General features: G+C 39.8%; 1 pseudogene; it reads left to right on the top strand.

Annotated features, from left to right (window-relative positions):
- The window catches only part of LOC101663243, a 67,144-nt pseudogene extending 56,213 nt beyond the window's left edge, over positions 1–10,931 (top strand).
- Positions 10,932–16,530: the final 5,599 nt, after the last annotated feature.

Below are 16,530 nucleotides of genomic sequence, written 5' to 3'. Positions count from 1 at the left end.
GACACAACTTTGCTTGCTGAAAAAAATTGAGGCGAACTTAAAGATCTTGCTGATGAACATCAAGATTACAGCTGTCAGTTTGGATTACAACAGAATGCTATGAAGACCCAAAGTCCTCAAAACTGGACTTATATGTAACATCATGAAAAATGGAGTAAAGATTAAGTTGTCAAGGATTTAATCTTGCTTGGATCCACAATCAATGCTCATGAAAGCAACAGTTAAGCGATCAAACAATTCATTAGGTAAATTTGCATATGACCTCTTTAAAGTGTTGAAAGGGAGGGTATTTTGAGTACTAAGGTGTGCTGGACCCAGGCCATGGCATTTTAATTTTTTCATATGCATAAGTAAATTGGACACTGAATAAAAAAGATCAAAGTAGAATCGATGCAGGACAATTAGAACTTCTTCCAAGAATCATCTTGGAAGAAGCATGGCCAGATGCTTCTTAGAGGCAAGGATAGTGAGACTTTGTCTCAACTACTTTGGACATGTTGCTTGAAGAGTCCAGTCCCTGGAGAAGGACATCATACTTGATAAAGTGGAGGAGCAGCAAAAATGAGGAAGAGCCTCAAGGAGATGGACTGACAGTGCGTGCAACAATGGGCTCAAACATAGAACAATCATGAGGATGGGGCAGGACCAGGTGAGGCTTTGTTCTGCTGTGCATAAGAGTCGCTGTGAGTTCAAACCGAGTTGATGGCACTGAACAGTATGCCATGTTCTACATGAGTACAATTAAGTTTTTTCAAATACCTATTCTTCTCAATACTATGCGCAGTTTGTTATGATCCACACAGTCCAATATCTCTACCTAGTAAATAAAACACAAGTCAACATGTTTCTTGTTTCTTAGCCTTAAACCAAGATTTATAACATAATCAGTGATAACCCTCATTCCATGTCCTCTTTTGAGTCCAGTTTGAATCTGTAGCACCTTCCTGTTGATTTCCTACTTCAATTATGTTTGATTTTTGAAGCCAAAGTAAGTGGTATAATCATTATTTTATAGAGTGAGGGTGGGACAAGTGGCATTGTGAATTAAGAAAGTAAAATAAAAATCTTCTGTACAATCAGACATCCAACCCAATAAGAGAAAATACTCCAATATTAAACTTCCTGACTACTGAAGTAGAACTCTATATTTTATGCTACCTCTAACATCCAGCAACTTAACATAAATTGGTCATAATGTTGGGGTTCTCTGGTGTTTGGCTTACAACAATCAAAGTATCTGGTTGAAAGTAAAATACCAGGAGTGTACATAGAATTTTGTACAATAAATGGAGTTTTAGAAAAAGTTAATTGGACACTCCTGAAGGCAATTGTTCCTTAGTCCACCAAGTTGGGAAGATGGGAAGGGAGTCAGGTAAGCCAACTATTTCATAAGAAATCCCAACATATTTCAGTGCACATTGAAAAACAGATGCTCAGGTTTGGAACCTATGATTCCTTGTTGCTTACTGCCCTGTGAGTGTATTTTTAACTCTGTCAATTTCAGAAGGAATAATATCTGAGTTTTTCATTTTGTTTCGTTTATGCAATTGGCCTCCATATTCCATGTTCTAACCAGGTAGAAGCACCCACTTGGATGAAGGTAAATTGAGCCTTGGTTTATGGGCAGGGGAGTGTGACCAAGCTGCCTGTGAAGCATTATACCACTCACATCAAGGTTAGTGGTTTGAACACCCCAGTTGCCCTGCGGGAGAAGTTGAGGTTATTGACTCCTTTTAACGATTTATGAAAGTCCCGTGAGTTTTTGTCTGGGGGCCTATGCATTGGCTGTCAGAAATATAAACGAAATCTCTTTGGCTTCCTATTGGGTGCTGAGACCTTGATTCCCATTGTTTTAGGGTTCCCACTAGAGAGTGTGCCTTGTTGTTCTCACAAAATGGCAACTATTCATTATAACTACTTCCTTCCTATACCTAATCAACATAAAAACAGTCCCGACACAGCTTGCTTGCTCTTGCATGCAGTAGCTTCTGCCAGTTCTTGAGGTTAGCAGACCAATTTGTAGCCTAATAAGCCACCAGCACTCTTGCTTCCGCCAATTCTAATGATCACGCAAACCTTATATACCTCTCCCAGGCGTTAAATGACGAGAATGATCTTAAAAGGAAGATAGTATTTGTTGAAAAGCAATATCCTAGAAGCTGGGATCTTATAACGAACGGCTCCACATTACTTCCTGAGCTTGATTTTTCTTCATCATTTCAAACAAAATTGTATCCATTGGGCCATAGGATGGAGTTGCAAAACTAATTATACTATAACCTGGATCAGGTGATGCAACTTTTGGAGGCGCTACCCGATGCTGGAAGTGTTTTACTTCTGCTGGATAGCATATAGTGTCTTATTTTAAGACACACATCTAAATTCTGTAAGACATTTATGAACAATGAACTAGTGTCGAAGAGCCTGTAGTTTAGATAGTTTTGACGACTAGCTTAACCTCTAATGCTCCATTGCCATTGTTTGTTTGCAGTCAGCAAGGATCTCCCCACTACTATTGAAATTAGAGAGATTACATAAAGTCCAGCATCTCGTTTCAGTATCTCCAGGGTCAATAGAGTGTCTTTAAAAGTATGTTTAAATGAAGTTGACACTACTCTCACTAATGTGTTCATCAATATGTTGGCAAAAAGACCTCTTAAAGGTGTTTTTAAATGGGAACTAAACCAGTTCTTAAAACAAACAAACAACAAACGAACAAACAAACAAACCATATGTCTTTTCGGTGTGAAAATTAAGTAATCTTTTTCTTCGAGTTGCTGCAGCTTTGGGGTATAAGGCTTTGTGGGAAGAAGAGGGGACTTTTCCACTGGGGTCAGTGAAGCTGCACACAGACTGTACATCTACCTTCACTTGTCTCCTTAGCCAACAACCTTTGTGCAGAGCGAGATCTTCATGATCAGATGTAGTGACTATGGATAAGCTGAACGTGTAACACCTTCATGTCACTATTTCCCAGTCTAAATTTCTTATTCTAAATTGTAACAAAATATTTTTGTAATCTATTTTATTCTTGAGTTCAGATCTTGATTATTCAGCTAAGAACACAATTAGCATCACTCCAGTTTCTCCAACTGCCATGCGGTAAATGTTCCCATAATCTAAAATTGCCTTCTTCAGCCCCTGCGTGATCACCAGAAAAGATTCCTTTCCAAGCGAGCACTCTTTGTTTGTGTCCAAAGGTGTTAGAGTTCTATAACCACGAGGTTCTATGATGATTCGCTTTATCTTCCCGAGGGTTCCAAGTTATTTCTACAGAACAGTGGGCAATTAGGAGGCAAGATGAAATAGAATTGAATAACTCTTCCTAGGTATCTTCTTTAGGTGAAGGAGCTTCAGCATCTTCAATAGAAAGTGAGGGGCAGATGGAAACCCAACACGTAACCCACGATACCACCAGGGCTCCTCCCTACTCCAAATTAAGAAGGAGGTTAGTTCTTAACATCACGGCCCTGCTCAAAACTCACCCTTAGGAAAGGAACACAGAAGATATGGGTGCCATAGCAGAAGGGAATATAGAAGATATGGGTGCCATAGCAGAAGGGAATACAGAAGATATGGGTGCTATAGCAGAAGGGAATACAGAAGATATGGGTGCTATAGCAAAACATGGCAAAGAAACTAGATGGTTCATCTTGTTCTATTAGGATCACCAGAAGTCTGAGCCAACTCAACGGCACTGACAACAATAACAACATGGACATACTATCACAGACAGATCTCCGCCTTTATGTATTAAAATGTAACAAGGCGCAAAAAGAAAGACTTGAAATTATAGGTAAAGTATAGGTAGGTATTTCCACTGTATTCAACTACACACTTTAAGATCTTTAGCACATGTAAATTGTTGATTTAGTTGGTTATTTTTGGATATAATTAAAGATAATAAAAATGTGAAGTAAAAAGAATCGTGCAACTTAAAGAAACCTAATATCCAACTAATTTGATGACATACATCATAGATGAAATTTGCAGAAAACTACCATGGCTATAGGTAGAATGTTAACCCCCCAAAATCTCCACTTTTCTTTTGATTATAGTTGCAAAGGCACTTAAGAAAAAGGTAGTGAAGCAGCTTGGGTGCTAGGTCTTCGAGACCTTGGGACAATTGATTGGACGCTGGGCTGGGGAGCCAGGTTGTTTTGAATGGTAGCTCCAGCACTTGTTAGCTGTGTGATCACAGGCAAGTTGCTCATCCTTTCTGTACCAGTGTTTTCTCTACTGTTCATGCGGTGAGGATAATAATTGGCACTATCTGGTAAGCCTCGTCCAACCTCAAGATTGGAAGTTCAAGTGTGATGATAATGAAATCTTCCCATGTACGTGTAAAACATCCATGAACTGAGAGGAGAGACAAGCCTGTGTCTTCTCTCATGCTTGACCCGCTTTCAGTCCCTCCCAAACTGCTCATTCTCCGGACCTCCTCCTGAGCTTCAATTCTTCCCATACTCAACCATCAAAATGGGCCTTGGCTTTTCTCAGTTTCACGGCAGCTCGATCAGAAGATTTCAAATCCACTGTAGCTAATATCATTTTGTAACAGTGGCTATTTTCTCTATCCCATCTCTGTTACGTCAACCCTACTCAGAGCTGCACTAGAGGCCAGAACAGATTACCCCCATAGGGTTTGAAAAACTGCAAACCTTTCCTGAAGAAGATTGCCTCCTCTTTCTCCCAAGAATTGTCTGTGGATTCAAATAGGTAACTTTTGGATTAGTATCCAAGCACTTTAATCGATGTGCCCCAGAAATCCGCCACTGAAAAAGATTAAATAATTGATATATTTGATTGATCGTGTTAATGAAAACTATTGACTATATAATAGGTGGCCCAAACAAAGAAAGAAATCTGGGTTGGAAACAAATCTAATCATCATACACATTGGACTTCGTCTTTGGATGTACTTTTCGGAGGGAATAGTCCCTGGAGAAGGGCAGCGTACTTGGTAGAGTCAAGAAGAAGAGAAAAGCCCTCAACAAGGAGGATTAGCACACAGGGGCTGCAACAGAGGCCTCGAGCCATGATTGATTGTGAGGGTGGTGCAGGACAGACGCGCTTCGTTGGGTTGGACATCGGGTCATTGTGGCTCAACTGTATCAGAGCTAGTTCTCAAGCTCCTCACAATAACAGCCTCTTGACAGTCATAGTCTCCTTTCCAGGTAACTCATTTTAAATCGGTCATTATGGAAATACACTCTCTTAACACCATCCTTCTAAGAGTGGGCTTTTTAGGCATGTGGGCAGATCAATAAAAGGACTGAAGGGGATCTTTTTGGACAAGGAGGTTATTTTCAAAGAACATGTTTTCCAGTTTCTTTTTGAGCCACTTTACTAAATGGTCATTTCTCCTACCTGATAGTGCATATTCTCCTATAGTAAGGCTCCCAAAGTATTGACTATTTCCTCAAGTTAATCTGGCTTTTTCTATATATATACTTTACATTTACAAGTATTAAATATATATATTCACAAGTTATTAATTTCTTTTACATATATTAATAGCTGACAGGTAAAATGAAATTGAAATACCTTATTTCTGACTGTAAACCACCTTGGATGGCTGAGCAGAACTTATTGAATGCAGAATAGTTGGGGAGGAGGCACTTCTGGTATGGTTTAGACATGTGTATTATTTTAAATATAACAGAATGCAGGAGCCGTGAGTGATTTGATGTGGCTCTTTTAGCCAAAGTCTCTAACACTCAACAAACACCACATGACCTTTTTCCCTGTATGGGTCTGGTAAGAAGATGGGGGCAGATACTGATTGGATTCACTTGTAAATAAATTGCTAGCAGGATTGCCTGGTGTGCCAACCTGCCACGGATAAAATGAGCTCTCTGAGAAGCAGGAAGATGGATCTCATGACCTAAAGAACCATAGTGGAGGGCATCCTCTGTACCCAAGATCCCTGCCCAGTGAACCTCCTGGATCCAAATGACAACCATGCAATCTGAGGAGCAGCAGCAGAACCAGGAGCCAGAGCATGGAGCAGAGTGATGGACTTCCCAACCCACAGAGCAAGCTGAATGTTCTTGCAAGAGGCTGGCTTGTGGCGTGGGTGCATCTGGGCATTTAGTAGGGAAAGTTGGGCTTTCTGACCCTCAGAAGGGGAGCTGAGTGCCCTGGGGTTGAGGCTTACATCAGACCCTTTGGGGGCATTTACTGGCAGATTTGAAACTTTGTAACTGTCCTAGTAAATCTTGACCCTCTCTTCCTAGCATTCCCATTTGGTAACTTCCCGAATATACCCTTTAATCATGAATTGTGTCCGTGACTTTCTGTGGAGCCACTGAAATGGACATTGGAACCCCAAAAAGTAAAATACAGAGCATTAATTAAGACTATCTGCATGAATTATACCACAAAATAATTTTGAACATTGCAAGCAGTAATTTGGAGAAATGAGTATTGATTACAAAATAGAGTAAAGATATCATTTGAATGTGCAATATGAGTATGTGTTCTGTAGTCCACACAAGTCCTCTCATTGCATCTCCTCCCGAGCAAGATAGAATGTTGCATTCTTGCAGTTATGGACATCGGTGTTTTTTTCTGCCTATTAACCATCTCATCCTTCATCCTTACTAGCAAATCTCTAATTTTGATTATAATACTAATACCATCAGCAAAAACATAAAAATCTTCTGGATAGGGCTAAGCATAACTTTGCAGTTCATCCTGTAAACAAAAAGGTGGAAGTGGACATGTTTAGGGTTGGCACACCTTGTCTGCTTCATAAAAAGGGGCATATACCCCTTTGAAGCACCACCCTTCACTTTTCCTCCACAGAGCCTGGATACTATGCTTGGTATTGCCATCAGAAAATGAAGCATATCCATTGTTGCCAAGTAGAAGCAGCCTGGGATAATGATAACATGATGAAGCAGATGTATCCATTCTACACTACTTATCAAATGTCTTTATAGATAAAAATATAAATCCCTTATTTTTTCAAGACATTTTTAACCAAGCAGAGTAATATCTTCCTATTTTCTTGTTGCTATTATGTGCCACTAAGTTGAGCATGATTCATAGAGACCCTTAGGACAAAGTAGAACTGTCATATGCAGTTCCCTCACCTGAAATCATTACAGGAGAGACCATCAAGTCTTTTCTTTCCTGGGGTGGTAGGTTCAAACCATCAACTTTGTGGTTAGCAGTGGAATACTGAAACCTTATACCACCAAAGCTCTTTAATATTGTCTGCACCTCATTTTCATGAATAAGTGCATGTAAGTTTGGAAATGTTACATAACACACTCCACCAAGATCCAAGGTTTACATTCAGGTCTCTATGATGCCAGAGTTCCTGATGTTTTCATTGTTCCCAACTGCTTTCCTACACATCCTTGAATTCCAAATTAAACCTGGAAAAGACTTTAAAGCACATACCTTCTCAATTCTCATTTTTATCATAATGAAACCAACGCCCAGAACACTGAAATAATCCATCTATAGTGTAATCAAAAATGAAAGAGAACAATGTAAGTGTTCTTATGATGGAATATACTCAGAAACCATTAGGATAGAACTGATGGGAAATTAATTTGTAGCCAAAATAAAATTTCTTTTGATTTAGGAGAAGAGTGAGAGTGAGAATTCTAAAGAAGACAGAGGGCAGATTGTGTTGGCAATAGTGAAGTGCAATGTAGCAAGGGCCACATATTTTAGTATCACAAGAGAATCAAAGAATTTCCACGGAGCAGAAAAAGTTGAAGTTGAAGTTGCGCATAACCTCTGAACGGCCCCAGTGGATCTTTCCCAGAAGTCCACTTAGGGTTTCATTTGTATTTTCTTTTTTTTTTTTTAAACATTTTATTAGGGGCTCACAATTGTTATCGCAATCCATACACACATCAATTGTGTAAAGCGCATTTGTACATCATTCTCAAAACATTTTCTCTCCACTTAAACCCCCGACATTAGGTCCTCATTTTCCCCCTCCCTCCCCGCTCCCCCCTCCCTCATGAGCCCTTGATAGTTTATAAATTGGTATTTTGTCATATCTTGCCCTGTCCGATGTCACCCTTCACCCACTTTTCGGTTGTCTGTCCCCCAGAGAGGAGGTCACATATAGTTCCATGTAATCGGTTCCCTCTTGCCTACCCATTCTCCCTTTACCCTCCCTGTTTCGCCATTCACACCACTGGTCCTACTGTAGGGCTCATCTGCCCTGGATTCCCTGTATTTTCAGTTCCTATCTGTACTAGTGTACATCCTCTGGTCTAGCCAGACTTGCAAGGTCGAATTTGAGTCATGGTAGTGGGAGCGGGGAGGAAACATTTAGGAACTAGAGGAAAGTTGTATTTCTCATCGTTGTTACATCGCACCCTGACTGGCTCGTCTCCTCCCTGAGACCCCTCTGCAAGGGGATCTCCAGTGGCCTACTAATGGGCTTTGGATCTCCACTCCGCACTCCCCCATCATTCACTATGGTAAGATTTTTTTGTTCTGATGATGCCTTATACCTGATCCCTTTGACGCCTCGTGGTTACATAGGCTGGTGTGCTTCTTCCATGTGGGCTTTGTTGCTTCTGAGCTTGATGGCCGCTCATTTGTATTTTCACATGCCATGCAAAGCCAATCCAAAATTGGCTTCTAGTATTCAAAAGGCCTACATCTGAGATGGATATATTGAATATCTTCATTATGTAAAACCTCTTGCTGATTTCTTAACCATTTCAATGTATAGGTTCCATGAATAAAAGAAGTTAGCTGGCATAGACTACAGAATCCGACCTCATTGTGTGTGGCAGGGTAACAGGCACACCCATAAACAACACCATGAAAAGCAACAAAAGAAAGCTTCAAAATGTTTGTGGGGCAATGAAATGAAAAGATATTGCTTCTTTTTTAAAGGAAATTTTTTCTAATTTTATTTTGTTGAGAGTATACATATTAGAGTCTCTACATGTACAATTTAGCAATACTGATTTCTTTCTTTGAGCTGTACAACCATTGGCAGCCTCCCCCATTAACAAGTTCATTGCCCCGTAAGGTCACTATCTAATACTTCAAATGTGTGTGGTCAATTTTATTCCACATAGACTGATGTTAAAATAACAATGCTCAGTCAGGAGGGCTATCTTCTAGAAGACTGCAGGAGCTATTTGGGGTTAAGGAGGAAAAGATGTTAATTCCATTCCAGGCAATGGAGTATAACTTCTTTGATATACAACGCAAACTTGACAAATGATAATGTCATCAATAAATGTTTTCTGTGCTATTACATTAAAGTGAATGGGACTCTTTTGATTATAATACATTTTTGTAGCATCATTTGGAAGATATTGCTTCACCAAGTAATGCATTATTTCTAAATGCTGACATATGATTTTACTCAAACAGCTCACATCTTAATGTCACCACCTATCTCATCTGAATAGAAGCTGGTAGCAGGGAAGTATTCTCAATAATGAAGTTTCTACACAAAATTTTTACCATCCCCCACCCCCGATGCATTAAATTATCAATATTGCTTATTTCAAAAAAGTGGGATCATGGCTGATTTCTTATCTATTCTCATTGCTTTTTGATGTTTTCTAAATACTCAACACCAAGTATATACTATACTGATAATAAAATGTAAAGAAAAGTATATTTTAAATCTGTAATCAGTCAACACAGACGAATCCGCTAGTAATATATTGTTATAATCTCATTAGTATGCCTTTGGGGGGGATAACAGTCCATTCAAAACGGTGGCTTCCAAAGGGTTCTGCTGAGCAAGGTAGATTCAAGGCAGAGAAATGAACTCAGAAGATAATAGTGTTATATTTGCATTTCACAGTGGTAATGTTAGCAGATCTTCTCAAGGACCCAGGATGATCACCATGGCTTAGTATGAAGATGCTTTCGAACTTTAAACAGTGCATTGGAGAGAAAACGATCAGTAGAGTCAGGATGCAGAACTGTTTCCCCTAACAACAGTAGGCAGAACTATTTTGGTAGCTTTTATTTGGAGTCTTTACTCCATCTGCCCTATAACTCTGGTTGTGCTCCTTCAGATTGTTGTGTTTTGTTTTTGCTCTTCAAATTCAAAGAACATTTCAAAGAAGCACCATCTGCGTCCTTCAAGAATGCTAGAAACCCATCTTTAAGTGGTGTAAATGAAGGAACATGCAGAATTCTTCATGGAAGGAAGGATTAGAGAGAGGGAAACCCCAATTTTAGAAGCATGATAGCCTAGACCAGGGGTCCTCAAACTCTACGGCCCGCGGGCCACATGCGGCCTGCCAAGGACATTTATCCAGCCCGCTGGGTGTTTTTGTCGGTTTTGTTTTTTTACTTCAAAATAAGGTATGTGTGCCTTTGGGCGCTGCGGCCGCAGCCCTGAGGATGCTCAGGCTTCAGACGAGGCTTGCCTCCAGCGCTCTCTGCTGTGGCAAGAGGACAGCCTGGTTGAACCCCAATGAAATGGCCAATGCCAACTCCCGTCAGCACATCCGGAAACTGATCAAAGAGGTCCTTATCATCTGCAAGCCTGGGACCGCCCATTCTTGGGCCCGGTGCTGCAGAAACACCCTAGCCCGCCAGAAGAGCGGGCATATGAGCATAGGTAAGCGAATGGGTACTGCCAATGATCGCATGCCCGAGAAGGTCACGTGGAAGAGGAGGTTGAGGATTCTGCCCCGGCTGCTCAGGAGATACTGGAAGTCCAAGACGATTGACCGCCACAGGTATCACAGCTTGTCCCTGAAGGGGAAGGGGATCATGTTTAAGAACAAGTGGATTGTCACGGACCATCCACAAGCTGAAGGCAGACAAGGCTCGCAAGAAGCTCCTGGCTGACCAGTGGAGGCCCGCAGGTCTGAGACTATGGAGGCACGCAAGCCCCGAGTGGAGCGACTCCAGCCAAGAAAGAAGAGCTCATCAAGACGCTGTCCAAGGAGGAAGAGAGCAAGACATAAACTCCCCCTCTCTTCTCCGTACAGAGTGGCCTTGGCAGTTCTTTTGATCAGTCACTCAATAAAAGCAAGCCTTGTTGGCCTGCCCCTGGAAAAAAAAAAGTGCAGTGTGCATAGGAATTTGTTCATAGTTTCAAAACTATAGTCCGGCCCTCCGAGAGTCAGTGAACCGGCTCCCTGTTTAAAAAGTTTGGGGACCCCTGGCCTCAACGAATGCTACATCAGGAAGCAATAGCTCTACATTTTGATAGTTTTGTTATTTAGTATTTCCATTATTTTGATACCAATACTTTTTTACTTGGCATCAGGTGAGGAATGAAAAGAAGTGTCAGAAGGGAAGATGTTCCCTTGAAAGAAAATCAAGGCACTATTATTTTATTTAGTATTCTAAGATAGTGACTTATATTACAACTTTATATCATATTTGATCATATCAATGCCATGCTAAAATGTAATAAGGCCCTAAATCTCACTTAAAATAAAAACTAATTGAATACATCAAAGAAATTACCCTTGAAGCATTGAAATGATTTATTGCTAGTTGATTATTTTAGAAAAATGCATCTGAACTAAGAATCTCTAACTTAATGTTGGCAAAGTGTTCATAGTATATCTCCAAATACATGTTGTGTCAAAGTCTTTTCATAAACACCATTTTAAAAATGACTACCTTTGTAAAACAAATTGACAAATAGCAGCAGAAATATTTATTAAAAACCAAAAACTCATACACCATTAGAGATTCGTATGCTCAGGGATTTTTTTAAAATAAAGTGACATAAACATAACTTTAAAAACTCGTTAAAATGTTGATACATAAAAATATGCAGTCACAGAGAATTTGGGGTCATAGAGATGTACTCCTCTTTAAGGGAATCCCAAAGTGGGAGGCAAAACCCTGCCTCTGACTATTAAAACCAAAAGGGACACACATTCCTTTTTGAAGCCCTAAACTTATTGAGTCAGATGATCTCAATAGAGACTTTGACTGCTGTGAGCGATTCCGCCTTGACACTGTCTGAAACTCCTTGCATTGGCGATGGCTCACTTGAGGATCGTTTCACATGGTTCTAAATTCAGCTAATGCCAAATTGAGAAGCCTTTAGTGTGGTTCCCTGGGGAACAAGATTTCCAAATTCCAAATTCAGCTAGTGTCATGTTTCCCTGGGGAGCAAAATCCAAAGGGAAATGGTCGGTGGTGTTGGCTGCGGTAAAGTCAGAAAGCCTCCTTGGAGTAGATTCTTGGCTCATCTTTGTGTCTGTTGGTTCCTACATTTATTTCATCAGGATTCCCATCAACATTTTGAACTATTCAATAACTCCCACAAATGTCGTTTTAGTTTAATTTAGATTTGGTGCCTATTGATTGCAACCAACGAGCCAACTTAATATAAAAGAAGAAATGGCTTGCAGCAAATGGTCCCTTATAGAAACAAATGAGAGTCTAAAATGGTTTTTCTAGCCTAATGGAGGCTAAAGAAATGGAATATTCAATTAATGTTCTGTGAAAAATTCCTGATATCCCATGCATGCTGCGGCAACTAGACTAATTAATATAAATGCTGGGGTCACCTGGGATGGTGTTTAATTGTCATATTTGGGGGACTGACTTTGATATTGTTATAGCCTAAGATGAGCATCAGGAATGATTCAAAGACTGTGAGATACAATGGATAGTTCTAAGAATACTGACGTGCTTAACCTAAAACAAAACAAGTTCACATTCCTGAACTTCCATTTCAGGAAAGGCACTGATAAACAGCACCCAGCCACAATAGGATCGATTCTGTACAAGTAAATAATTCAGGTACTTGGCCCAATAGCCCTCTCTCAACAGGGCTTTAAAAATTAGCACCATGGGCTAATAAAAGACAATATTAATGGGAGATCGTTATGCCCCAGAGAGATGATCAATAAGACCCACTACCATAAATTAATAAGGAGGTTTTGAAAGGGATCCAAAGGCAGATAACAAACAACAACAAACGAAAAGCATCGATCCAGGAATGGGTTTGTAGATCGCACTAAGTGCTAGCTCTAACTTAGGAACAATTATTTCTTAACATCATGGCCCAAAGAAATTAGCTGCTGCCTGCCTATCAGATAACATAGTTCCTGAGGTCTTAAAGGCTTGTCTCCAAACAAGCAGCCATTGCTACCACAATCAGTTTACAAACATTCTTTTGTTCTTTTTCTTCCTGGACTCATTAACATTGTTTCCCCCTTACCACCTCCCATCACTGTATGCTCCCCCCCGCACCCCACTGAAACCCTTATTCTACTTGCTGTCCCCATAGGATCATCTATCCTGGTGGGTTTCATATATCGAAAACCAGAAAAAAAAGATAACACAACTTCAAGAGGGTGCCATCTAATGACACAACACCTCTGAGATAAACCCTATATGAACAAACAAAACACAAACACAGAAAATGTTGCAAACCAGATCAGGTCCAGCCTGCATCAGGGGGGATCAACTGACAGTTTTCACTTTTCAAATCAGGTTTATCCCTTCGATCTTTAATACTCATCTCTCCAATGTGCTCTGTTCAGTAACCACTTTCCTACCATCCCTCAGTTATGGCTAGAGGAAGTTCAACAGAGGCTTATGTCCTAGTTGGTTCCCATGAATGATCTTGGGCTCCCACTGTCATCCTGAGCCTTCTGCAAACCAGATTCTCACAATTTAGGTTCTGATACTAGTCACTCCTTCTGCTTCATATTATATGACTTATAATCCTTCGCTAACCAATGATGGTGTGTTTCTTCCATATGGATTTGGTTGATAATCTCACTTAGAGGGCTGCTTGTTGGGAGACAAGCCTTTAAGACCTCAGGCGCTATTTTATTTGAGAGCCTGGCAACAAGAAACACTGCTCAACCCTGCACCATCCTCACAAGTGCTTTGTTTGAACCCATTTTTACAGCTATGCTGACAATACATATTGTCAAGACTCTTCTTCCTCTTTGCTTCCCTTCTACTTTACCAAGCAGGAACTGTCGTGCCTGAGGGCACACTCTGCTCTCTGCTTCCTTAACCTTGGACCTGCAGCCCGTGAGAGTTGAATGACCTTCAGTATATTAACTGTTCCACGAATATGAGTTGAACTGAGCCCTCTATACTGCTGTGTGGACTAATTAGCCATTATATTCCTGTTCATAAGCTTATCCATATATATATATCTATATATAGATATATATATTCATAAGTGTCCTGTTTTTGTTTCTCTTGAGAAACCTGCCTAACACCCTTCCTTATTCAATGTCCAACTTTTATATGCATCCAACATGATTGAAGATACCCTGGATTGGGTCAGGTACCCCTTTGTCCTCAGAGTGACATCCTTGTTCTGTTCACAAACTGGCCCTTGTCCATGTACAGGTTCGTCATGAGCTCAACGTAGTGTTCTAGAATTCCTGTTCTTCTTAATGCTGTCCATACTTGGTTATGATTCACGGAATCTAATACCTTGGCGTAGTCAACATAACACAAATAAATATTTTTCTATTAGTCTTTGCTTTGAGTCAAGATCCATCTGACATCAGCAATGATATCCCTTGTTGCATGTCTACTTCTGAATCCAGCTTATATTTATAGAATCTCCGTCTATGTGTTGCTTCAACTATTGGGGAATGACCTTCAGTAAAATTTTATTTGCGTGTGATATTCATAGATAATTTCCATAGTTTGTGGGATCATCTTTTTGTAATCAGTACAAATCAGGATTTCTATCCGTTAGGGGGCCAGTTAGACATCTTTAAGAGTCTTTAGCTCTCCCTTTTGAGCTTTTATTCCTTCTTTGTGTTTTTAATGACTTTTTTCTTTCTTCATGTATGACATTTTTGATGTTGATACACAGCTAGTCAAGTCTCTTGTTATGTGTGTTCAGTGTGTCAAATCTGTTCTTGAGATGCTCTCTAAGTTCAGATGGGATAGATTCAAGGCCATACTTTGACCTTTGTGGACTTGTTTTAATTTTCTTCAATTCCAATATGAACTTTAGTAATCAGCACAAATATAGATATCTACCCATTGTTTAGCCAAGTTGACAGCTTTCAAACTTCTTGACATAGTTGGTGGAGTGCTTTTAGGGCTTCATCAGCTTGTTGAACCATATCAATCGGTATGTCATCAGTTGAAACCTTTGTTTTTCTCTAACAGTTGATGCCTCTAAGAGCAATCTGAATGTATTTCTTCCAAAACAGATTTTGTTTGTTCATTTGGCAGTCTATAATACCTTCAATATTCTTCTCCAGCACCATAACTCAAATTCATCTGTTCTTTCTCGGTCATCCCTTATTCAAAGTCTGACTTTCACATGAATATGAGGCAGCTGAAAATACCATCAGGCACACCTCAGTCCTAAATGTAACATCCTTACTTTTCAATACTCTGAAGAAACATTGTGCAGCAGATTTTCCCAACAACTTGGCTTTTGATCTTTTAACTGCTACCCCAGAAGCATTGCAACTTCATTCTCCTCATTGATCATGCTGTTATCTATTGGTCCACTTATGAGGATTTTGGTATTTTTTACATTGAGTCATAAGACATATTGAAGTCTGCAATTCTTGATTTTCATCAGCAAGTGCTTAAAGTCTTCCTCTCTTTCAGGAAGCAAGGTTGTGTGTCCCAGGTTGTTGGTTTGCTCAGCATACACATCGAGTAAGTATGATTGGAGGCTAGAACACTGATGCACACCTTACTGATGTTAAACCATGTAGTACGATCTTGTTCTGTTTGCACAACTGCCTCGTGATCAGTGTACAAGCTTTACATGAGCACAATGAAGTGTTCTGGAATTCCCATTCTTCTCAATTTACCCATAGTTCCTTGACCCAAATAGTCAAATGCCTTTGCATAGTCAACAAAACACAAGAAAGCATCTTTCTGGTGTTCTCTGCTTTCAGCTAAGACGCATTTGACATTAGCGAGGCTATCCTTTTTCCCTATCCTCTTCTGAATCTGGCCTGAACCTCAGGCAGCTCTCTATTAATGTACTGCTGCAAGTGTTATCGGTTGATATTCAGTAAGATTTTCCTTGCATGTGATATCAGTGATATCATTCTATAATTGAATCATTCTGTTGGGTGACTTTTCTTGGAATGGCACAAATACACCTCTCTTCCATATGGATCTTTTAAATTTCTTGGCATAGATGAATGAGTGCTTCATCAGCTTGTTGAAGCATTTTATAAGTATTTCATCAATTCTTGAAGAGTTGTTTTTGGCTAATGCTTTCTGTGGAGCTTAAAACTTCTTCTTTTAGCACCAGTGGTTCTTGCTAATCTGCTATCTCCCAATGCTTCCTGAATCATTCAATATTTTGCCCATAGACTCTTTCAGTATGACAACAGGAGGCTTGAATTTCTTTTTGTTCTTTTAGCTTAAGATATGTTGAGTGTGTTCTTCCTTTTTGTTTTTCTAATTCTAGGTCTTTGCATGTTTCAGTATAATATTTGTGTCTGTATTCTTTGTCGCCCTTTGAAGTTTTCTATTTAGCTCTTTGACTTCATTCTTTCTTCCATTTGCTTTAGCTACTCTATGAGTAAGAGCACGTTTCAGAATCTTTTCTGACATCCACTTTGATCATTTCTTCCT

The sequence above is a fragment of the Echinops telfairi genome, unplaced genomic scaffold (genome assembly GCF_000313985.2).
Source record: "Echinops telfairi isolate 266 unplaced genomic scaffold, ASM31398v2 ScPeMD7_3533;HRSCAF=4204_0, whole genome shotgun sequence".
Taxonomy (NCBI): domain Eukaryota; kingdom Metazoa; phylum Chordata; class Mammalia; order Afrosoricida; family Tenrecidae; genus Echinops; species Echinops telfairi.
Note: the sequence above shows the minus strand (reverse complement) of the source record. Positions and strands in the feature narration are given on the sequence as shown.